Raw genomic sequence first — 25,699 nt, forward strand, 5'->3', positions numbered from 1 at the left:
ATACAAAATTATTTAATTACTGTTTCAAATGAAGGAATTCTTACACTAGCAAAGGTTTTTTTTCCAAATGAACAGACCTTATCACACATAACACAACAACCTAAAAAAACTCTAATAACAGGTAGCATAAGAATGATACTCTACTGTTTATAATTCACTGCATATATTACATGATCCATCCAAAATTATTCCTAAGTGTTCCATTTTTGAATAGATGGTAATGAAAGTGAAAGACTACTTTAACACTTGCGAAGATGTTCAGCTACATGCAACTTATCTGATAGTATTAGATTTTTTTACATTCAGAATGTTTTTCTGTTATTACTGTAGAAATATTGAAAATTTATATTTTATTCATTTTTGTACTGCACTAGATTTTGAACTTACTGTATGTTTAACAGTTTTGAAAACAGTATGTAGACATGTGCTTTTCACAGTACAGAAAGTTTTGGTGAAGTTTGTGTCAAAGTGGCAAAATAATTCATGCAATTTGACAGATGTACTCAATGAATGCATTATGTGCCAAAACAAAGATAAATGATTCAGAGCTTAGCCTACATAGACTGATGTTGTGCTCGCTGTGTAAAGAGTTTTGAAAAAGTGGCCTAAGAACTGAATTCTCATTGCTCAGTTTATACACGAACGAAGGCAAATTCTGATTTGTGGGATGCAGCCAGGTGATCAGAGTTAAAATTTCAAGCAGTCGTTGTCGACTCGGTGACTGGGCAACCAGAGCGCAGAAATTAAAGTCATTTGGATCTGAATGGCTGCTATAGCTTCCTGGATAAAACAGTAATTTAATCATTGAATGAGAATGCTTGCGCAGGCCATGTGTGTGAACACACTTGCTCGAGGGAAAGGAGATTGAGAATTCTCAGTGTGCGAGCTTTAATCGCCAAAATTGAGCTTTTCTGGCCTTTATATTTCCCTCCAAAATGACTGAAGCCACTTACAGTGCATTTGTTGTCGTTGCCTAACCGCAAGTCAGTCATCGGAGAGCTATTATGTATATTTATGCATATTTTGTTTTGTCATTTGCGCTTTACTTTAGTACCTCATGCGATTTTGTGCCTTCTGTCTCTGTGATGCTCTGCGGGGGTTTGAAATGAAGGTGTGCCAAAGGTGACACAGAGGGATTTTCCTCTTTCAAAAGCCACACAAAGCAACAATAAAGCAATTCATTACAGAACACACATCCCAATGAACCAGTATTTTACTCTGCGGTGCTTCTCACAGAGGTTCTTTGTATGAAGCCCGTGTAGCACAACACAATCGGATACCTTCTTCTAAAAACAGGAATTAGAGCATTGGATCCCTAGTGTTTTTCATCCTTCTCCCCCTTTCTGAGTATGTTTAATGACAGCTGGGAATTTGATCCGACCCAACCCCTTTACAGAGAGAGCTAATTAGCAGGTTTCCTCCTGTCTGTGGTGCCACCAGATGGATTCCCAGAATGCAACCTGCCAATGTCAGTGAGCAGGGCTTTGCAGGTGGATCCAGTAGACTGGGACTGCCTGTAAATGGACTTCTGCACTGTCCACCGGAATCTAATTTCAGCAAGTTTTCAATCCTTGTGAATTGTGATTGTTTTACAGGCAATTGGGAGGGTGTAAAGTAATTGTGGATCAGTATACATGTAATGAATGTCTATAAAGTCACCATTATTTCTAAAGCAGCTCATAGAGAGCTTCAGAGAGTGAAATAGCAATGACAATTATGGAAATTCAACAACAAGACAGTTCAGATTCCACTGTAAAGCAGCTCTAAAAGATGATAGGCCTTAGTCAGGCTAGTGCCATATTTAGTTTTTGACAGGAATGAAAACAAGGTTGTAAGGGCTAGAGGTACAGTGCATATAGTCTGTCTGGTTGTTTAATAAAATTTAACAGTTTTTTTAGTTGAACAAATGGATTCAATGCCCCTTACTATAACTGTGACATGGCGACAACATGCTACTAAAGCAGCTCTTCTTCATCTTGAGCAGATGTACAAACTGTGGCCACTGTAATCTGAACAAGACATTTGTTGTAGTCCTTGAAAAGTGTTTTCTGTCAAAATGTCTCCCTTTGGAGTTGACTTTGCAAAAATCATTTTTGTAAGCTCAAACAGCAATATTAAACACTAACTAAAGATTAAAAATTGTAAAAGCATTATAGGACCCCTTTAAATATAATATGGCATTTAACTGGTCTCTAGTTTATTTAGCTAAAGACAGTTTTTTTTGTTCAGTTCAGATCAATAACAGTGAGAACTTCATCAATGTGAAACAAGTTGAATTCAACTGTAAGTTTTACAAAAGGTAACAATGTCATTATTAAGCTTGAATCAGTTCAATGTTGATTCAGTTTAGTTCAATACCAGTGTCGATGTTGAAAGATGTGATTCAGCTGTGAAGTGGCTCTACAGAAGATGATAGTGCCACCATCCAGCTTAGTTCAGTTCTAGTTTGCATTCATATACTTGATATTCAATCATTGGTGTTTACTTAGTAGTGAATACCTTACCAAAGAGCAGTATAATAACTTAATCCTCAGAAGCAAGCAATGTAAACTTCTGCAGAGAGCAGAAGGTTGCTTTCATCCAGAGAATTGAGAATTTACTGCTGTTTTGAAGGTTAATGTACAGAGCCAGGCATGCAAAGTCACAGCCGCACAATGGGACGTCAAAGTGACCTGGGCTGTGCTTAAATGGAAAATTTTGTTCCTGCAGATCAACTGTTGGGGCATGACACTAGCAATGTCAATGTCAAGGATTTGATTCTGAGGAAACACACATAAAATGTGTAGAATGCACTGTAATTTACTTTGAAGAAAATCCTCTGCCACATGCACAACTGTAAATAAATGTAAGAGAAAAGTGAAGCTGTTAATGTTTGTATGCACTGATAAAAAAAAAAAAAAAAAAAAAAAAAAATTGCACAAAGCAGTTTACATTATATTATAATATCTTCTTCTCATGTTGTGTTGGGCCTCCTCCATTATTTTATAAATATAAGCACAGATGTAAGTACTATATATGTTTAAGACATATATATTAGAAAACATAATGTTCCTTTTATGATGATACCCAAATAAAAAGCTGTCTCTCTTAAATAACTTAATGGTACCATTTGATTGGTTGAGGGTTCACACAAACTATTAAGAACAGCTATGCTTATGGGAAATATTTTTCCCTACGCAGCATAAAAAGGAAAGCAAAACTTCCTTTTGCTGAAACAAGAATATTATAGGCAGTATAATAACTTCCAATCGCCCGGGAGGGAAAACAAAATAAGATATAGGGTTTGATTAGCTCTGAAACTTAGAAACATGAAAACTGCTTTCATTATAGGAATAATGCTCCCATAAATATGTTTTACTAATATTTCAGCATAGACCACCATTCAGACATTTGGAGTTGGAAAGATTTTTTGAAATGATTTTGAAAAAAAGTCTCTGTTGCTCACCAAGGCTGCATTTATTATATCAAAATACTAGTGGAGTGTTGAGACCGTATTTGTTTTTGTGATGCCATGTTAGTGTTATCATGTGTAACCTGCAGCTCCAGAGTGATTCACAGAGTCACATACTGTAGCAATTATGACTCAGATGATTGGCTCAAAAATTAAGAAAAGATGTGAAGACGCTGCACACTTCTGGGGGGTCCTGAACCAGCTGAGCATCCACCGTTAAGATGAATATGAATTGAGATGAACCGAAGGCATTTGCGACCCCCCTTGGTGTGAAGGTCTTGTATACAAACAAGGTCACATTTAGATATGTGGAAGTTTGAATGTCCTGTGGTGCCAACAGATGGATTCCCAGAATGCAACTTGCCAATGTCACTGAATAGGGTGCAATATATTTCATTGGTAACAATTTATAGTAACTTGAATTAATTAACAAACATTATATAATTCTTGATGGATCATTAATTAATATATATTCAAAGAGTTAGAAATGTGAGATAATGTGCTTGTCAATGTTTGCTAATAAACTTATTAAACATTAGATAATGTTCAAACAAATCATTATTTCACGTAAGTTAAAATGCTTGCAAATGTCATTAAACTGTCAATTCTATGCTAGATTTTTGAAAATCTACAATTGATTTTAACAGATGTTATAAAATGAGTAAAAGTTTTTTTTTTTTTTATGCACAACACATTTGCTGCTACTGAGGTTGTGATAGGTTAAGGTCAGGGACAGGTTTGGTGGTGTGGTTATGTTGGTTAAAGGGTCTAATTGATTATGATAAGGGAACACGGTTCTGTTTATATTATATTGTTTTATAAATTAACAAATATTTTCTTTTAAAAATTATGTTTTCCCCTGTTTATTTATGATTCAAGGAATATCCTGTCCAATGATATACAGAAGAGTAGTACACTAGAGTGCTGAGTCAATAATAATTAAAAAAAAAAATGCACCAAAATTACAATATATTATGCTATTTTATATATTTGGCAAGCATTTAGCTTTTATTAATTAATATGTTTAACCAGCCACGCTTTACACAAACATCGTTCCAATGCCCATAAAGATACCAAATGGTTAGTAATAATTTATAAACATTTGCAAATGATGAATAGTTCCACTTTAGATACTGGTTACTGCAAAAATATGAACAATTAATTAATAGTCTATTTGTTAAGATGTGTACATTGAGGTCTACACAACAAACAAAGACCAACAAATGAAGATCATATGAACTGAAAGTTTACTGACATTTATAAGCATTTCAACTGACACTTAATGATCAAATGTTAATCAATAAGTAATGTTTAGCAAGTTCATTAGTAAACATTAACAAGAACATTATCTAATATTTCTAGCTTTGTGAAAACATATTAACTAATGTTTGTTTATGATTTATAAATGAAAGTTATTATAAAGTTAAGCGTACTATTCCTTTAGGTTAGTTGTTACTTAATATAACTGTGAATCAGACGTATTGTACATTAAATGTATGATTCCATTGAGATTTTGTCTTTTCTGCTATATCAGGACACTGATATAAATAACCCATCTCATAAATGTGTTTTGAGGAGGTCATTGTTATAGAGAGCATAGAGGTTTGTGCAAGGTGAACCATGGACTGTCAGGAGCTATCGAGGGGTTAGGAGAAAACACAGCTTCTAGAAGCACATCAAAGAAGCCACTGAATGAATTATTAATTATATTGGGAGAGACATTTTGACAGTCAGAAAGTAACAGACGAAGGTAAGATAAAAATACACAGGAAATGGGTAAACACACAAAACAGACAATTATCATAATGATGCAAGCACCAAAAGAAAAACACATAAATAAATAAGTAAATAAATAAATAATTCATCATCTGTACTCATTCTGCCCTTGAAGAAAAGAAAAATGGTACAAAAGCTGTCAATGGTATGGTGACCTTTCAAAAGGTATATCTTTGTACCTTATTGAACCCTGAAGGTTTCATATTATATAATTCATATTCACTTATGCCTCCACTGCTAAAAGGACATGCTATCATAAAAAAATTAACAATTGCTTGAATTCTCGCATGCTCTTTAAAACATTTCCCTCCCTTTGTCCTCCTCCTTCCCCTCTTTCATCAACTCTAACAGCTGCCGACTTTAAAATTAAAACCATAAGTGCAAAGTTTTCCACAACATTTAGACAAGCTCATATAATCCTTCTAGTTAAGAAATTCACCCTTAATCCATCTCTTATAGAGAACTACAGACCGTTTTCCCTTCTTCCTTTTATTGCAAAAACACTTGAATGAGCTGTGTTCAACCAAGTCTCTGCCTTTCTCACACAGAACAACCTCCTTGGCAGAAACCAGTCTGACTTCAAAAGTGGACATTCAGTGAGACTGCCTTGCTCTCAGTTGTTGAATCCCTAAAACTGGCAAGAGCGGAATCCAAATCTTCAGTACATATCTTGCTGGTCTGTCCACTCCTTTTGACACGGTTAACCACCAGATCCTCAGTTCAACTCTATTGGCAAAGGGCATCTCATGAACCGCACTTCAGTGGTTTGAGTCTAACCTATCAGATAGGTCCTTCAAGTAAACTTGAAGTGGTGAGGTGTCCAAGTCGTGACATCTAACTACTGGTGTGCCTCAGGGCTCAGTTCTTGGACCACTTCTCTTCTCTGTCTACATGGCATCAATAGGTTTTGTCATTCAGTAACATGGCTTCTCATATCACTGCTATGTTCATGACACTCAACTCTACCTCTCATTCCATCCTGATGATCCGACAATAGCTGCTCACATCTCAGCTTGTCTGAAATATATTTCTTGCTGGATGAAGCACCATCACTTTCAACTCACCTTGCCAAGCCAGAACTGCTTGTTGTTCCATCGAACCCATGGTTTCATCATGGACTATTGCAATGCTCTCTTGGCAGGTCTTCCAGACAGTTCTATCAATCCTATACAATTAATCAACAACGCAGCAGCCAAAAAGAATGCACGTCACACCTGTTTATCAATTTGCACTGGCTACCAATAGCTGCTCGCATAAAATTCAAATCATTAATATTTGCCTACAAAACCACTACTGGCTCTGCACCCATTTTCCTAAATTCATTACTTCAGACTTATGTGCTCTATTCTAATTCTATTCTTAAAAAACTTGCATTCTATTCATTTACTAACTGCTTGTCTTCTTAAAAAAGCTTGCTCTATTCTTTTTCAATTCTGTTTTCTTTTTATTTATTATATAATTAAAGCAAAAAACAACCTCACTACCATTTAGTATTTGTTTTTTGTTTTTTTTGTTTTTGAGTGTGCTGTTCCAAAGAAAACCAGACTGAAATTTAAGCCATTATTCAATGCTAATCTTATTTTGACCTTTATAATGAGAAGACAAGATTTCCAGAACATGATTCCAGTGAGTCCAAACTCAGTAGTGCAAGAGTCTGCGTGTATACATTTATCAGCATCCGTACCAGAGCTCACAGCAAGGGCGATATTCAGATAGACTCACAGCTTTATTTCTCCAGCGTCCAGAGGAACAGAAGTTCCAGACTCTCCCACCTGCAAAGCCTCCATCTGCTCCTTTTGTCACAGAGCAACGAAACGAGAGAGGCAGGAACCGTTAACACAACACTGCCATTTTTGCGGACACAACTAGCGCTGCTTCAGTAGGTTGCATTTCAATTTGAGCAGTCTGACTGTTGTAGAAGCTTATTATTGTGCTTAGCAGTATTTTTGATCTCATATTCAACCCAACATGATGCACTTTTTAAGCTTTTTATTTTGATAATTATATACACTATCATCACAAACATCCTTTATTATTATTATTATTATTATTTTTACACTGATCCATGGATGTTAAAGGGTCATAGGGTCAAACCATATGCAAACCTTTATTTTTAAGAATGTAGGTACGTAAAGTGTTAGATGCTGGTCTGGTGTGGAACAACCTGAGTGATCTGCACAAAACCCAAACCAGAATCCCACTGAACACATTTGGATTGATAATTCTGAGTCCCATCGCCCGGTGTTAGCACCTGACCTCACTGATGCTTTTGTTTCTAAATGGGAGAAAATCCCTACTAGGTAGGACATTCTGTTGTAGCCCTCGGACCAAGGGATATGATTGGACATTTTATGGTCCAACACCTTCCACAGACAATATAAAAATAAATACATTTAGATGACCTAACTTAGCGATTGCTGTCGGGATGTGAAGAGACTTTCAACCAGCATGACAAAACATGGTTTTGAATCAGATCACTTTCCCTACCTTCAAATGCCTCTTCAAACTGATTTGTGATGGGAATAGGGGGGAAGTGGGAAATGGTGAATAAGTCAAAAGTTATGTAGAGTATTCTTACTTTTCTGCTCCTGTTAACAGATGGGCTGGAGGGTGAAGTGAGTACAAATAGCAATTCCCAACAAGACACTCATGAGAGTTTGGTGGGTTTCAATCCTTGTTTATTAGCTTTGATCTATATGCTATGCTACTCCTACAAGGCACACACATACAGTACAGTTATACACATTAAAGTGTATATTCCTCATACAGGAAAATATGCCAATTATTATTGTTATTATTATAATTATTATTATTTTGTACTATACTTTATTTATTATAATGCTCTCAAAAATGATATATAAAAGCCTCCTTCTAATACCACATACTGCCAGCCAGCAATAGCATAGAATTGCAGTTACAAAGTCCTTTGATATTTCTCATCCTAATTTCCCGGACAGGACAGAAAACGGCACTCATCAGGCCATTCAAAAGGTCTTTAAATGTCATCCTTTCACTTGAAGATATACTGTAGACCCCACATAAAGTTGTGTTCACATTCACTATTGTTTGCAAAATTCTGTGTGTGCTAGAAATCCAAAGGAATCTGTGCAATTGAGAGTTTTGGGTGTAGTTGAAAAGTTCCCCATGCAGATTTAGCACATTTTCAAGATGCTCACATGGATTTGCCCTGTTGACCAGTAGAAAATGACATCTTTGTGAGCTGTGCTTCAGACATCTCTAAAAAAAGAAAACTGACCTTTTTCCCTGCAATATGTTGCTAATGTGACTGAACCTTAAATGTTGTGTGTTCATATAATACTCTTAAGAAAAGTGTGTAAAAATAGGGCACAGTGTTCTTTGTTAATATTCAGTTTCCATATTGATTTTTTTTTTCACTGTTATTTTAGCCTTATTTTGAATTACACTTTACATTGTGTTGTGCTTTAGCGATAAAGAAAATCCATAAACTTAACAGATAATGTTGTGGTGGAAAATTACTAGTAACATTTCCCTTTTTTTTCTTACAGTGCAAGTATATGAACATGTTTTGCATAAAATCTGTCTCTATATTGAATAGCATTGCTGGAAAGATACACTGACCAATCATACAGGATCTGTTTTATAATAATTTTTTTAACCCTTGAAACACCTGCTCTGTTTTGATGTTTATCACATTCATTCTAGAAGCTCTCATGTAACTACTTGCTCTTTGCTCTCACATGATACTGTGATAATGACATGATGCTATGTAAATGCAGAAATCATAGTCTGCATGAGAAGGCAATCTTGCACATGTAGCACAGAATAATGGACAAGAAGACCTGCAATATCACATCCTTTCTGCTTCAAGCCCACCTGAAGACCAATCGCTATCTAATCTGCAGCCGTTTCTCACCTATCTCTCAGAGCTGCTGGAAAACTTTCTGACAATTGAAGATCCAGTCCTTTGTGGTGCGGCTTTAGATGACAACAATAATGACAAAATGAGGAGGACATCTTTTTCTTCATCAACTGATCAATAATGCATAGGAATCACATGAATAATTTTCCCCCTAATGGATATTGCTTGCTCAGAAAGAATTTCTCAGCCTAGATTTAAAAAATTCAGTATGTGAAATGATGCATTACTATGTGACAAAGTGATTTTAGAAGGGAAAGGGAGAATGGTGCAAATGCATCAGGGAACATCTGCAGGAGTGCCTGCACATAGTGGCTGCTGCCTGCTTGTGATTGGCTTGATGGCGCCTGGACGCGACATCACACTCTTCCCACATCTCTTTTCAGTCTTTGCAGCAGACTTGCCAGCTAAATCTCTTCATATGCATCCAAATACAAGGATGGCAACACATTTTTACTGATAGGATAGTATCAGGATCATGTTCCACTTAGCAAAATCTTTCTGCCACCTCATAGTGATGTAATATCTACCACAACCTCAAGTTTTACAGCAAGAAATTGATTGAGCTTATAATAGCACTGAACATTTGCAGTCATAAATTCCCCCAATCTGCTTCAATAACTTGTGTACCATATGCATTTATGGATTTATTTAATAAAGGAAAGATGACAGTTATTGAAAATAGAATAAAATATGGAGAATATATATTTTTTTTAAATAATATTAACTCACCACTGTCGAGTGGCTTAAAAATGTTTGCTCTATATCTTTGGTTAATCATAACGTTAGCACTAGGACTTTTAGAAATCACTGTGAAACCCTGAAAAGCACAACAACCAAACGTGCACGTCATGTTATAATACTGACATGAAGCAATAGTGACAAAATGCAGAGCTTCAAGTCAAGCGAGCAATAAAGCAGCGCGGCCGGTCAAGTCGCATGGTGTAACCTGCTTCCACCCACCTCCCATACAATATGCATATGCTATCAAAGTAAAAAATCAGCCATGAAAGTTTAATAAGCACAGGGATGGGGAAAGGCTTGAAAGAGTAGGTGATTTGCTGAAGGCAGTGTGGAATTGTTTTAAAAGAGCATGGAGAAAGGCAGGAAAACCTGGAAAAACAAGGGGGAAAAATTATTATATTATATGCCCTTTAATAAAGGTAAACCATTTTAATGAAAAATCATGCCTCTGGTTTAAAGGCAAGCTTTGCTTTGTATGTGCATCCCAATTCTCTTTGCTTAAACAGATGGCAAAACACCAAGAGCAAACAAATGATTGGCTTCAGAGAATTTCTGAAACCTCTAGAGGAAATGAAATCCACGTGATGCACTTCTGCAACATAGGGCCAAAACGACGAATAAAATGAAAGCAAAGAGAGCTTGACGGGCTGACTGTGTGAGGTCAGGATAACCTCTGTGAAAATGCTTAAGTTACATGAGCAGAGATCAGGTCAGTGGTTAAACTTCTCTTCTAGGGCCAATGCCATCGTATTAATATTGGCTTTGACATGCATCCAACCAGAATCGGCAGTTTTAGCTCACAGCAATAATTATGTAAAGTTCAGGTCCCGCCCACGATGGACTTATTTTAAAATCTGATTGCCCCCTGAATTACCTTCACAAACCCAGACAGCATCACATGGCTGGTCCTCACTGGGGATGTTGTTGCTAGGCAACTGAAGACACTGGCTCTGGATGCTCTGAAATTCTTTGGTGCAAGGGAAGACTCTATTTAATGTTGTACAAAACCTAAATGAATGTCTAAAACTCAAAATCACAAAGAATTCATTTTGGTGACAGAACATTATGTGCTTTTAAATGATTTTTATATGGACCTCTTCCTGGATTTCTTGGAAAACGGAACTGAACACACTCTCAGCAGCACATTTACACAGTAACAAATTAAGATTCGAGGGAATAAAGACTCATTACGCAGAGCTAAAACTGCATTCTTAGTTGAGGAAAGTATGATTGATATGCTCATTAGCAAACAGAAGCAGTGCACATATAAAAAACTCACAAAGGAGATATTTTTAATATCTCATTTGTTTCTCCTAGACAACAATGAGATTTCTTCTCCTGCTTCTCAAAAATTGTCTCCTGAGAAAAAAATTATTTATTATAAAGACCGTACCATACTTAATCAATATAATGTATTTTCTTTAGACATAAGACGTACATATAATCTGAAAGCAAGATTTTAACACAAGATTAAACTGAAGCATTTTGTCAATCATTTTGTCGAATAGTTTATTGTAATGTCTTTTTAAAATATGCATCATGTTTCCTATTAAGTACCAATAATAATAATAATAATAATAAGGAACCAATTAAAATAATATATTCAAATTTGTTAAAGACAAATTGATTGATTGATTGATTGATTGATTGACTGATTGATTGTTTCAAACCTTATAGACTTAACATTGATCAAAAACATTATTTTCCCCAAGACAAAAAACATTTCTACAAAGTAAAAAGATTATTTATCATAAAGACCACACTATAATATTAAAGCAAAATTTTCACGTAAGAATAAACTAAAACATTTTGTCAGTCAGTGTTAACTTTAAGTTTACTTACTATGAATAAAAAAGACATTCAAAAGACCTTGAATATTTTATTGCAATGTCTTTTTAAAATATGCATCATATTTTCTGTTATCAATAATAATAATTACACTAAAACTAAGATAAAAACCAATATTTTTTTCCTCTTCAGACTGTTTTTGACCTGTTCCAAGTAATGTATCAAGGCCTTAAGCTTCCAGGTATTTTACTAGAACTGTTGACAGTATCTGACAAAACAGCATTTCACAGTTTTCATTTCCATCCTAAAAAAAGGGGACACTGAACTGAATTAAAGTAAGTCAATGGCTCCATCTTGTGACAAAGAAGAGTTAATGTAAGCTGTTATAACTGTAAAATACAGTGCATAGCTATCTGTGCTTGACTATGCAGCTTTTCATTTAACAATGCTCTTAAGCATAAATGATCACAACTTGAAATTAAATGTCTTAATATAGACCGACACACATGTTTGGATGATAAGCATTTCTCTGAATAAGTATAAAACAGAGTGTGTTGTAGTTTGCATCAGTTTTAAGGTTTGGAAACACAGTTATGTATGGATTTGGATGGATCTCTGTCATCTCTTTGTTTCACCAACTGCTGCTTTGGAGGTCCTAAGGAATTTTTATGGTGGTCACAGTCCAAAACATAGGAATCAGTCTCTAGGTGGGTGAAGGGCAGAAACTGCATTTTGACCAATGAGATGTTAGTCCACCAAGATACAATCAAAATGTAGCAAGCTTTTGTCCACTATTGTGGTCAGAGAAGGACCCCGCCATAAACTGGGCATTGTAATCTGCTGTCCACTACAAAACATAAATTATAATTAATCATAATTAATTTTTGGATTGATTTAAATATCTGAATTTAGTTTCTTAAAGCAATATCAAGAACAACAATAAAGTCCAATTATATGTTTACCGTTTGAAAAGATTTAGCAATTAACGTGATATGAAAAATGAATAGCCTATGTCACAACCCTACACCAGACTCTTGTCAACAAAAAAAAGAGTTTAGTTTAGATTTAGTGTCAATGTTCTTTTTTGGGGGGTGGGGGTGGGGGTGGGGGCTGGGTAGATAAGTTTATAATGTTTGTCACTACACTGTTATTTAGCAAAAACTTAAATTGAATTGCTACTATGAGCTCTTTTACGTGGGCTGTACATTTTCAAATCTCCTGAACCTGACATGCTCTGTCAGGGTTAATTTTGTGAAAAATGAGCAGCTGATTGCATGTTTTAAAAACACATAGCATAATGAACAAAAAAAAAACAATGTGTGTGTGTGGCAAGCACATGGAGGGAGGGGCTCTGCTCCTTTAATCGCAGAAGCTAAAGTGCCAGTTTGATCCGATCCAGGTGACCCCGGTCTGCGATTTCTACTGAGGGGGATGCACATTTATGGATCTTATCTTATTTGATCTTATCAGCTTGATTTAATTTTTTCATGTGCATTTGTTCTTGAACATTCAGCACTTCGGTTGAGTAGGCTAGCTAGTAAGTGCATCGCAGCTAAACCTCATTCCCCTGATTCCAAGAGGCACACTAGCAACTGATGTTAGAGGCTACAGTCTTTACAGCCTTGTTGGACCCTTGTAGGGGCATTACAATAGAAAGGAGCATCTGAAGGAGTAGGAAGGTCTGGACTATCTTTTTGGAAGGTGTGGATAATTTTACACCCAAGGTGTATAATAATCCACAAATCAACAGCGTGTAAACAATAAATTCCACCAGGGACCGATGACCCTAATTCATCAGCAGCATCTGGCTGAGACGTATTTCAGGGCCTCATCAATGCAGCATAACTTGTGATAGAGTTCCAAAAAAGCATCCACATACTCTTCCAATGTGCCATTGTTTCACAGATGATTGTGAATGATTGTTGTCCTTACCTTATCATAGGAATGCAGTCAAGACACAGGGAACAATGACGAGAACCATGAAGATAAATACTGACAAATACACATGGGAGGAGCCGACAACAACAGAGCAAAGGTTAGTTATGCCCCGTTTCCAGGTACTGTAATCCAAGTGAACAACAGCAGACAAACAGTGTGTATTTGTGTGTGAGCTTTGAACAGTTGAAATTTATTGAACATAAACTTAATAAAAACAAAGAAATATATGCCAATATTTTATGTAAAATAAATTTGCCAATTTTGTTTAAATGAAGGATTGCAGAACTGAGTACACCCTAGATTTAATTCAGCAAATGTATAATATTCTAGTATTCAAGTATATTGCTCTTACCCTGTAAAATGTACGAGTTTATGACACATTTTTCACATCTGTCCTGTTTAACTCCTAAAGGATGACCTCCTTAAAGGCCCTGGTCTTTAATGGGGAGTGGTGCTCAGCTCGTCTCTACAGAATCCCCCACAGGTGCTCAAGAATGTCCACTGAAAGATTTTCACATCGGAAGAATGCATATCATCACCGGCATGTTGAAAAAATGGCCAACAACTCAGGGAATGAGGAGAAGGTAGCATCTTCTGCTTCAAGTTTTTGTATTACATCACACGGTGATATATGAATTCATGGAAGCATTGATGAAGCATAACTTCCTCACACCTTCAGTACTCATTCATCCCTTTATAAAAGCTTTACTACCACTGAACGTCACTGTGTGTAACAAGCACTTCTCTCTGTACCCCTTCTCTAGCATTTTGGATCAAAATGATTGACTTGGTCTCTGGAGACCAGAGTATGGATTACCATTACCAAGTCTATATTTTGTAAATATGGGCCATGGAAAAGGTTAAATGAGTTTATTGTGCTTTGATAGTTCCAGTGGTGACAACAACCATGATGTCACTTCTGCAGGCTTCATCTTAATCTGTCACTCTAGCTTATAACATTATATCTCCAAAAACCCTACCATGTCTTCTAAGTAAAGAGTAATTGCTGAATTTAAGTGTTTTAGAAGTTTTAGAGTGGGTGTACTCATTAATGCTGTGCACTGTATCTGATTCCTGTGCAAAAAAGGCATGAAGGGTCTCTGATTCTACTTTCCAACACTTCCATAATGTTAGACCCTTTTTATGACCTGGAGGTCTTTTACCTCTTCAACCTCTGGTAAGAACAGTCCAGCTCCAGCCTTTAAATAGGTAAGAGGCCTTTAATCTTGATGATCTGAAGGGATTTCATCTAAAGTTGAGGTCTTTGCTGTGCAATCTATGGTAAGAAAGGATGCCCAGAAGATCTGCATAAGTTTGCATGGTGCACCGACTCTAAATGGGGACACCATCTCAATTATAAGCAAAATGGTCATTTCTAATTTGAATATTGTACAAACCCAATTCCAAAAAAGTTGGCACACTGTACTAATTGTGAATAAAAACAGATTAAAATGATGTGGAAATCATATGATGATGTGGAAGAATACAACATAGAATACATATCAAATGTTTAAACTGAGAAAATGTATCATTTTAAAGGAAAAATTAGCTGATTTTAAATTTCATGGCATCAAAACATCTCAAAAAAGTTGGGACAATGCCATGTTTACCAATGTGTGGCACCACCTCTTCTTTTTATAACAATCTGCAAACCTCTGGGGACTGAGGAGACAAGTTGCTCAAGTTTAGGAATAGGAATGTTGTCCCATTCATGTCTAATGCAGGCTTCTAGTTGCTCAACTGTATTAGCTCTTCTTTGTCGCATCTTCCTCTTTATGATGCACCAAATGTTTTCTATGGGTGAAAGATCTGGACTGCAGGCCGGCCATTTCAGTACCTGGATCCTTCTTCTACACAGCCATGATGTTGTAATTGATGCAGTATGTGGTCTCGCATTGTCTTGTTGGAAAATGCAAGGTCTTCCCTGAAAGAGACGACGTCTGGATATACCTCTCAGCATTGATGGTGCCTCTCCAGATGTGTAAGCTGCCCATGCCACACACACTCATGCAACCCCATACCATCAGAGATGCAGGCTTCTGAACTGAGCGCTGATAACAACTTGGGTTGTACTTGTCCTCTTTAGTCCGGATGACAGGTCGTCCCAGTTTTCCAAAAATAACTTCAAATTTTGATTCATCTGACCACAGAACAGCTTTCCACTTTTCCACAGTCCATTTTAAATGAGCCTTGGCCCAGAGAAAACACCTGCGCCTCTGGATCATGTTTAGATATGATTCTTTTTTGACCTATAGAGTTTATGAGATTTGTAAACGATTCCATTCCTTTTTCACTCACAGTTTGTACAGTGTGACAACTTTTTTGGAATCAGGTTTTTAAATGTAATATAGAAATATACAGTATATTATATAATACGTAGGCATCTTACATCACTGTGCATGTATGATTGATGCTAGTGGAACACTATGCCCAGGAAGAGACTAATGGGATCCGATGCTGGGAAGCGAAACAAATTATTGTTTTTGGTATGGTCACAGAATGGAAAAAATTTAGAAATGACTGTAAAGCATATTTAACACAAACATTCATTTAAGCTTCAACATATTAGCTAATTTTATGTAAAAACTGCTTCACGTTTTTGCCATTTCTAAAACAACAACAACAAAAACAAAACAAAACTGATCATCTTTGTAAAAGCAGCAGGGAGAAGAGCTGTATAGGCCTTTATTAAATCAAACATTAATTTAAGCAGTACTCCACCCCACACCCCCTTAATCCTTTTGTTATATTTTGTAAAAAATAATTGTGTTCAAATGATGATTCTAACATCATGAGAAAATTGAGAGAGAAAAAGAAAACCAAAACACAAATGCAACAGCACTAAATAGCTGTACTTTCCTGCATTTTTATAGGCACTACTGTAACTCCGCTTACATACACTAGAGGTCAGATAACAACCAAATTATGATTCTATGAGTCAGTTTTCACTTTCACTATCAGACTCTAAGACCGGAATAATGTCATTCATGATATCAGAAATATGATTTACAAACGAATAAATCATTTAATGATCTAGTAATTTAATTATACATACATATATAAATAAATCAAAGAGAATGAATGAATGAATGACAAGTTTCAACCAGAGGCGGGAAAATGCTAAAGCATAAGAAGCAGCTAAAAAGTAGAAAGTAGAAAAATAAACAGGCACAAAATCAGAAACTGAAATGTCATGCAGGATGTACCTCGCACCTCAGGATGTCATTATAGTGCTCATGGAGAGTCCTCCAACCTCCATCCCTGTCTCTCTTTTTGCACCAGTGGTGCTGGGACTGTGCAGCTGAGACCTCTATCTGACATTCAGCTGTATGGATTCAGCACCCTGGACAGCATCCAAACAACTGCATGTGGCAGACAAACAGAGAGACAGAGAGACATCACACACCTGCAGCCACTTCACATTCATCAATATCAGAGACAAAAGAGAAGCCTGTAAGCTCTGTTTTTTTAGTTCCACTGAATGTCACAATTTAAGGGTGTATTCACACCAAGAAAGTCTGCTAATTCACTTGCTTTGGTCCGGACCAAATACAATGTTGATGTGTTTGTCTGGTGTGGTTCACTTTCACATTGCCCTTTTTGCACGTGAGCCAGAAATTGTAAACAATCTTCATCCCTCGGCTCTTAATGCATCGTGTTTCCTTCTGGAGCATCAGTGAATGTTTTAACCTTATTTAATAGTTGTGCTTGAGTCCCTCAATAGTCCTCAGTGTGAAAAGATGGATATCAAAATATCTTGTGGACTAAATGTAAAACATATTTTATGTAAAATATCTTACTCAGGACAGTAATAAATAAAAATAGCATGCATTTAGTATGATTTATCTTAATTTGTTCAAATTACTCACATTTTCACAGATTCTGCAAGCGGTTCCCAAACTTTCAAGTGACACTGTATACTGTACAGTGTATATACATATTACTGTACAGTGTGTGTATGAGAGCAAGAGAGAGAGAGAGAGAGAGAGAGAGAGAGAGAGAGAGAGAGAGTTTACCTGCATGTGACCATTACCGGGCACCAGAGAACTTTCAAACATTCAAATGTGTTGTTAATTTCATTAAATAGGGTATCGCAAATAGTTTAGTAAAAAAAAAAAAAAAATTTGTCTTATAAGATGTTTGGAAATTTTTGCTATAGTCAAAACATGTAACGTAGCATGGCTACATTAAAATAATCTCTCAGAACAAATAAATAAACTTTAGGCACAACAACATAGCAGCCATACAAATGAAGTGCTTGCAGTTTTTCAGTTTTCCAACAGAACTACATGACGTACCTGGTTATTATTAAGTAAATATTCTACAAAAACAAGTTTTCAGGTTATGTTAGGAGAACCAAAACACTGCTGTGACATTGAAACCTCAGGCTAACTGTGAGGCATAGTGAGGGGAGTAAATGGTGTTTTCCTGCCTGAGGGTCTGGACAGCTTGCAGACACTGACAGACCAATGAATTCCAGAGCTACAGCAGGGACTGTCTACAGCAGAATGTCAGGATGACTGTCTTGTGATAGGAACCTCAAATGAAGCTGAATCACCCAGCCGGAAGTGATCAAACACTCAAGAGCCTTGACCTCAATTTCCAGAAAAGTGATATGGCACAAACTGAGGCTGGTGTTCATTGACATTAGAAAGTCTATATCAAATGTAATCATTTTGAATAATAGTAGTGATGGAATAAAATATGACATACAGTAAACTTTTGTGTTTCTTCATACAGTTTTGTAGATGTGATACTTGTTTGTTTGGTTGCTTCAGTTTAGACTTAATAATAAGTCAATGCAGGACTGGATTTACATAAGGGTGAGTAAATGATGAAGAATTTCAATGTTTTTATTGTTACATACATCGTACATCATGGCACTAACATCAGTTAGATTTGATCGTTATTTAGTACTAAAATAGTATTAGTTATTTAGTACTTGAGATATATCAAATAACAATTTTTTTTGTGTATATATGTGTGTAGGTCATCACTTTGATGTTATTTATGTACTCTATTTTTGTTTCTGTGCACAGTTCAAATATTTGGTTTTTATTTCATTTTAACTATCAGGCACTTGTCAAATCATTTTTGAATACATTATCATTTATGTCATTCCAGTGAAGAGCGCAGTACAGATGAGTTGATGTGGGGGAAATTAAACTAAAACATCTTCAATAAGCTGTAATTAACTGTCTTGATTATGCACTCACCTGGAAAATGTGCAGTTATTGTGTAATGAAATAGCAATTTGTTGGTTTCAGTGCATCTGCTTGCCACTCCTGAAGATGTTGAGTAAGCATGAGCGGAGGCGAAGGTTTAGAAGGCCACAGATCCTCATAAACATGTAGGAGAAACAGGTTTGGTTAATGGGATCCAACTGCTTCACATGGCTGTCCAGGGCCCATTGGCAGATCTCCTGAGCCGATATGATTACAAAGGAGGAAAACAGCTGTACGGCCCTGCTGCTTACTAGTATGCTCCATCAGGTAGATAGAGGAGGATATGAAGAACATGTGGTGAAATAAAGCTGTGCTGGTGACAACTTTGACACTCACCATCAACTCACAAAGCCATTAGCCTTGCAGACACCTTCCATGGATCTGCCATCCAATCCGATTGTGAGGGCCCAGAACATTATAGAAACTAAGCTGCCAAAGATAGCAAAGTTTGGACAGAACATTTTAGTGTATATTTAGATTTCATATATTTAGATTTTTATATATTATAAATGTAGATTTTATATATTTAGATTTTGGTTGATATTTTAAAGGGATAGTTCACCCAAAATGTATAATTAGCCAATGATTCACTCAGCCTGAGGTCATCTTACGCGTTTCTGACATTCCTCTTTCAGATTATATATATATATATATATATATATATATATATATATATATATATATATATATATATATATATATATATATATATATATATATATAATGACTGGCTCCTGACTGGAGTGGGTGTGTGAGAGGGTGGGTGTGTCTCTCCTTGGGAGACAGGTCTCTTCCCAGTGCATGCACACTGGTGTCCTCGTGGGTCCAGGAAGGGTGCGTTGAGAGACTCCCGTGCCACTAGAGAGGTGAGCTGCCGGACCCAAGATCCGAATGGGAACCGCACCCGTTTACACAGCCGACGGGCCAGGATGCCGGGCCGTCCATCCCCTACCAGCTCCGCGGCAAATGAGAGCAGCACGACGAGGACACCAGATTCCCTGTTGTTTTGGACACTTTTCCCCTTTGGCCACCTTTATCCCTTGTTATTTGATTTTCTGTTAAAGAGCCACACAGATGGGAAATCAAAAATTACCTGTATTACAGTGTATGATGTAGCTGTCCATCATTGTAAACAATGTGCAAAGTAATTAAACCAAAAAGTACACGATTTATAAAGTTATTGGCTTCTAAAGTAAGGAGTCAACTCTGAATCGCTGAAACGAGTCATTATAGATTTCAAATCTTTTGCCCATCTCTATGTACGTCACTAGGAACACTTTGCATAATAATCTCCGCCTACCGTCTTGGGAGAAACGGAACTCTGACCTGCCCCGCCACACTCACACACACAGACGCTGTGGTTGGTGTGATAGCATCATGTCGAGGAGACAGTGTGTTTTTAATTGTAAAGGCAAGTTTGTTTTATTTTCACTGCCAAAGAATGAAGATCAGAAGAACCAATGGCTAAAATTCATTTTTACCACAATACCAGAGCAGTACAACAAATCACTTTTGTTGTGTCCACAACATTTCACTGATGACTGCTTTTCTTATCTCAGTGAGTACAAGGCGGGATTTTCAAAGCATTTGGCCATAAAAGAGGGTTCATTTCCTACTTTATTTAGAACAACGAGCATCTCCGAATCACAACGCGAAGTATGATTATGAAGTTATGTGTCTGTTTTTTCCCGAGCGTCTTATCAGTATGTGTGCTGTCTGCAGCCTGTCTGCGCTGATCTTCATTTACAAACACGTCATTAAAATGAAGTGCAACTCCGTGAATACTCAACGAAGATACATGAGAGAGATATCTATAGAAAGCTTGACATGTCTACTTTAAGACTAAACAAGTGCTGCCGAAAACAGATATTCTGTGATTAAGTAATCCGTATGAAAACAACGCGATGTCTCACGTCTACCTTCATTATATCTAATGTGACCACGCCCCCGCGCTGAACGCTATATTCAGATTCAAACTGAAGCGCGCGGCTTGAATACGCACACACAGAAGAAAAAGCAGCGAGACTGTTCAAGTTTTTTATTTTACTGTTTGCTTCGCGATGAGAGGAATAAGTGTCATGATTCTGCCCTCGTGTCCTTGATTTTTTTCCTAGTCTTGAGGCAGGATCATGACAGACCCGTGTTTTGTGTACAAGCACATGGCCTTGCCTTTGGGCCATGTGCTTGTGTTGTCTCGTTCCCTTGCCCCGCCCCCCTTGTTAACCTAGTCGCGTCTTGATTGTCCCATCTGTGCCACCTGTCGTGTCTTGATTGTTTCCCCTATTTAGGTCTCCAAGTGTGCTCTGTCTTGCGTCGGTTCATTGTGATTTGTGTACCTCTGATGAGATTTGTTCCCTAAGGATTGTGATTTGTGTGTTCCTCACCTGTGATTGAGATATTGTATCCTGTATAACCGTGAGTGTTATTTGTAGTTAGTGTTCTCCTGTTTTGAGTCTTTGTTTATCTTGATTAATCAGTCCTGTTTAGTAATTGTTGTATCTGCCCTAGTCCTGTTTTCCCCCTCGTGGGTTTTGTTTTCCCCTTTTTGTGAATAAACCCCTTGTTTTGTGATTCCCTGTCTGCACTTGAGTTCCTCCCTTGCAAACCCTGACAGAATGAACCGACCACCAAGGAACTCAGCAGGCAGGAGGGCCTCTGAGCTTCAGCGTCAGGCGGAGTTCCGGAGGCTGTGCTGGACGTCATCCCCCACCGACAGGAAGGGGGTCACCCTCCCATACTCGCCTGAGGGGGAATGGATCCTCCAAAATTATGCCCGGCTGTGGAAGAGCATCTCCCAGGAGGAGCCACAGAGGTCCCCTCCACCTACCCAGCTGCCAACGATCCCAGAGGGTCGTGTCCTGGCCGTGGCAACCCTGGGGGATCAGGCAAGTCCCTCCCAAGATCCTAAGGCACCTCCCACTACCTTAAGTCTCCCCAACAAGCGAGGGAGACGGTTTTCATGGGAGTCAGCTTCAGAGTCTTCGGCGTCCGAGGCTGCCCTGCCCGAGACCAAACTCCCCCAACCCGCCTCTGACCCAGCTGTAGCCTCTGCACCGCGCCCGAGGAGGAAGAGGAAGAAGGGGCCTGCCGGTCCTGTGACCCTGTCTCCTCCCGTGCCAGCAGCGGTGAGCGCTGGCGTGCCCGAGCCAGCAGCGGTGAGCGTGCCCGAGCCAGCAGCGGTGAGCGTGCCCGAGCCAGCAGCGGTGAGCGTGCCCGAGCCAGCAGCGAAGAGCGTGCCCGAGCCAGCAGCGGTGAGCGTGCCCGAGCCAGCAGCGAAGAGCGCTGGCGTGCCCGAGCCAGCAGCGGTGAGCGTGCCCGAGCCAGCAGCGGAGAGCGCTGGCGTGCCCGAGCCAGCGGCGGTGGGCGTGCCCGAGCCAGCGGCGGTGGGCGTGCCCGAGCCAGCGGCGGTGAACGTGCCCGAGCCAGCAGCGGTGAGCGCTGGCGTGCCCGAGGCGGCAAAGAAGAAAGCCGTATTCAAGTCGGCAGTCGTGAGAGCGGAGGAGAGAGCCGCGGCCGACTCTGCAGCAAAGACTCTTGTACAGTCGGTCTCATCTCATAAGGAGATGCCAATTGTCCTAGCTGCTAAAGCCTTTTCTGATTATTTGTCCCGTCTTGTCCAAATTTTAGAAATCCCCGTCAGTCCTGTCTTGTCCCCTGACCCTGTCCCCAGAAGTCCCAAGTGTCCAGCCGTTGTCTCCCCGTGTCCTGTTGATGTGGCCCCGTGTCCCGTTAATGTCCCCCCGTGTCCTGTGGTCTCCCCGTGTCCAGTAGATGTTGTCCTCCCGTGTCCAGTAGATGTCGTCTCCCCGCGTCCCGTAAGTCTTGCCCCGCGTCCCGTAAGTGTTGCCCCCCGTCCCTTGTCTGCTCCTGTCATGTCCCCTGTCAGTTGTCCCGAGACCCCTCCCCGCCCCTCACCACCCAGACCTGCCCGTACCCCCCGTCGTCAGCCTTCGTCCTGTCCTCCTAAGATTCCTACCCCTCCCACCCGCCCTGGTCTGTCCCCCATGAACTTTGTGGTCCCGCCCCCTCCCCTTCCCTGTTTGTTTTTTTTGATTTGTCACCCTAACCCTGCCATCGTGTATTCATGTCTGCCTTTGTTATTATTTGTCATGTCTTGCTGGTTTGTGTCGGTGTCCCAGTCCATCATGTCAGTCATGTCTCGTGTTTGATGTTCCCTTGAGGAGCGTCTGGAAGCCGCTCCTTAAGGGAGGGGTTCTGTCATGATTCTGCCCTCGTGTCCTTGATTTTTTTCCTAGTCTTGAGGCAGGATCATGACAGACCCGTGTTTTGTGTACAAGCACATGGCCTTGCCTTTGGGCCATGTGCTTGTGTTGTCTCGTTCCCTTGCCCCGCCCCCCTTGTTAACCTAGTCGCGTCTTGATTGTCCCATCTGTGCCACCTGTCGTGTCTTGATTGTTTCCCCTATTTAGGTCTCCAAGTGTGCTCTGTCTTGCGTCGGTTCATTGTGATTTGTGTACCTCTGATGAGATTTGTTCCCTAAGGATTGTGATTTGTGTGTTCCTCACCTGTGATTGAGATATTGTATCCTGTATAACCGTGAGTGTTATTTGTAGTTAGTGTTCTCCTGTTTTGAGTCTTTGTTTATCTTGATTAATCAGTCCTGTTTAGTAATTGTTGTATCTGCCCTAGTCCTGTTTTCCCCCTCGTGGGTTTTGTTTTCCCCTTTTTGTGAATAAACCCCTTGTTTTGTGATTCCCTGTCTGCACTTGAGTTCCTCCCTTGCAAACCCTGACAATAAGACATAATTCACCCCAAAAAGATGCTAACGCATTGTTTACCATGAAGTTGTGCAATCAAACCTGACTATGTCAGTTGACCAATCAGAACACAGTATACTACCGAAAGGTGGGGTTTAAGGAAACAGAATCTTTTGAACAGCTTCACGCGAACCGTTTGGGGATCTCTGAGAATTGAGGTAATTTTAAAATTATATTTTGACAAAATGACAATGTTTTTTAACCGTGGATGGATTTAAACCTAATATGTACAGGACTTATAAACAGTGATAGGAAGCTTAGAATTTTCATCTTACTGGCTCTTTAATAAAAGCCTCTCCGAGGCCTGACGCCACGCCCACTGTGTCTGTCCTGTGCTCCTCCCGTCACGATATATATATATATATATATATATATATATATATATATATATATACTAATTTAGTACTAATTTAGCATCAATATTATATTATTATTCTTGACTGAATGCTTAGAAATGTACCAGTAAAGAGACTCATCCTAGAGAATGACCCTGCTTTTGTTTATATGCTTCAGAAAATCGTATGGAATGACATTTTCCTAATTACACACATCACCAAAAACCACTGAATTCTGTTGCATGAAAGTACTCTTTTACAGCTTTTATTTTGCACTTCAGTTATTTACTCAAAGGAGCCAGAGATTTCAGGTTAAAATCCCCTAATTTGATTTATCTGCATTACACAGATTAACTTCATCAAATTACCAGGATTGAAATTTATTGCTGTATACTTATTAAACTACAGCTATTCTTACCTTGCCAGGGCAAGATTGCGAATGTTTCCTGTGGATCTTTTGTAACAGAAAAGCTTCAAATCTTTGCCGTCACCTTCGGGAGAGTTCACAATATTTTATCATGAATGCTGATGAAACTGACATCGCTGATGAGTTTCTTCACAATATGAAGCCTATATGAACACAATATGAAGTATATAATGCGTATATGTATGAATGCCTATAATGCATTCAAAAATAATATGGGTTAAGAGTTTGATGAAATCTTTAAACCTCTGAGCAACAGTAGACTTGCAGTGATGCTTGCCATAGAGAACACCACTATTAAGAACATACAGATGTATATTTTGTAAGCCTTTGTGCAATAAGTACATGAAGATTCTGCCAAAAAAACAGCATATGCTGAAGAGGCTTACACGTCTTCACTCATAATTTCATATTCTTTGTAAGTTATCTAAGGGCTCTACTACTTATCTGATTAATTAGCTCATGAACAACGTCATTAATCGAGCTATTATGTCCAGCTCTGTTGCCATGGCAATAATCCTAATGAGTCTTTGATCCTATTTGTTAATGTCACTTCCGAACCTTGATTCCATATATTTGACAGCATGATTTAACACCCAACAGCTTTCATATAACCAGTAGCCAGTTTCAGACATTTATAGAACAAAATGGAGCTTCACAAACATTTTATTTCTTCATTTGACCTTCAGGTTATTGGTTATACCGTGCAGAACACATATGTAACACAATTTAAGTAGTTTGTTCAACAATCTTAATACATCGGACACCTGGCCAGATGCACATTTTGCTATTTTATAGCTGGTGCTTAAAAGTTCTCAAGCATTTGCAAAATAAATAAATAACTGCTGCTCAACTTAAATTCAGGAAGGATTAGTATAAAATCCACTGTAGAATTGAAAGTAGGTTGTTTTAATAAGATAACCTATTAATTCTAGCTTTATTAATTCTAACCTTTAAAATATACATGAACACCAGGGCCAGCGGGACATCTTCTGCTGCAGAAAATGGACAGATTAACTACTACCTCTGCCCATAGGACCAAACAGAAAGTACATTAACAGTCAGTCAAAGAGAAATTTCATTAAAGCAATAAGAAAACTCTTTAAAGTTATAATGAATTCTATTGAGAGAGCCCTTCTGGGGAAGAGAGAGAGAAAAAAAAAAACATTAAGCCATGCGCTGCATAATGAGGATGGGGAAAGACTTGATAATGCATAAATTCTCTTATCAGCCTATTCTGGAGTAGTTATATGTGACAAATGCTTACAATAACATCAAACCCTGATGAAACCGACACCTCATACATGCCATACAAATGACCTTTTCACCAAAACAGGAGCTC

At 38.4% G+C, this 25,699-nt stretch overlaps 1 protein-coding gene across 1 annotated transcript in view; it reads right to left on the reverse strand.

The window, feature by feature from the left end:
* LOC128026950 (ligand-dependent nuclear receptor corepressor-like protein) overlaps nt 1–25,699 on the reverse strand; it is a 473,072-nt gene that overhangs the window by 53,194 nt on the left and 394,179 nt on the right. The window lies entirely within an intron of this gene.

The sequence above is a fragment of the Carassius gibelio genome, chromosome A14 (genome assembly GCF_023724105.1).
Source record: "Carassius gibelio isolate Cgi1373 ecotype wild population from Czech Republic chromosome A14, carGib1.2-hapl.c, whole genome shotgun sequence".
Classification (NCBI taxonomy): domain Eukaryota; kingdom Metazoa; phylum Chordata; class Actinopteri; order Cypriniformes; family Cyprinidae; genus Carassius; species Carassius gibelio.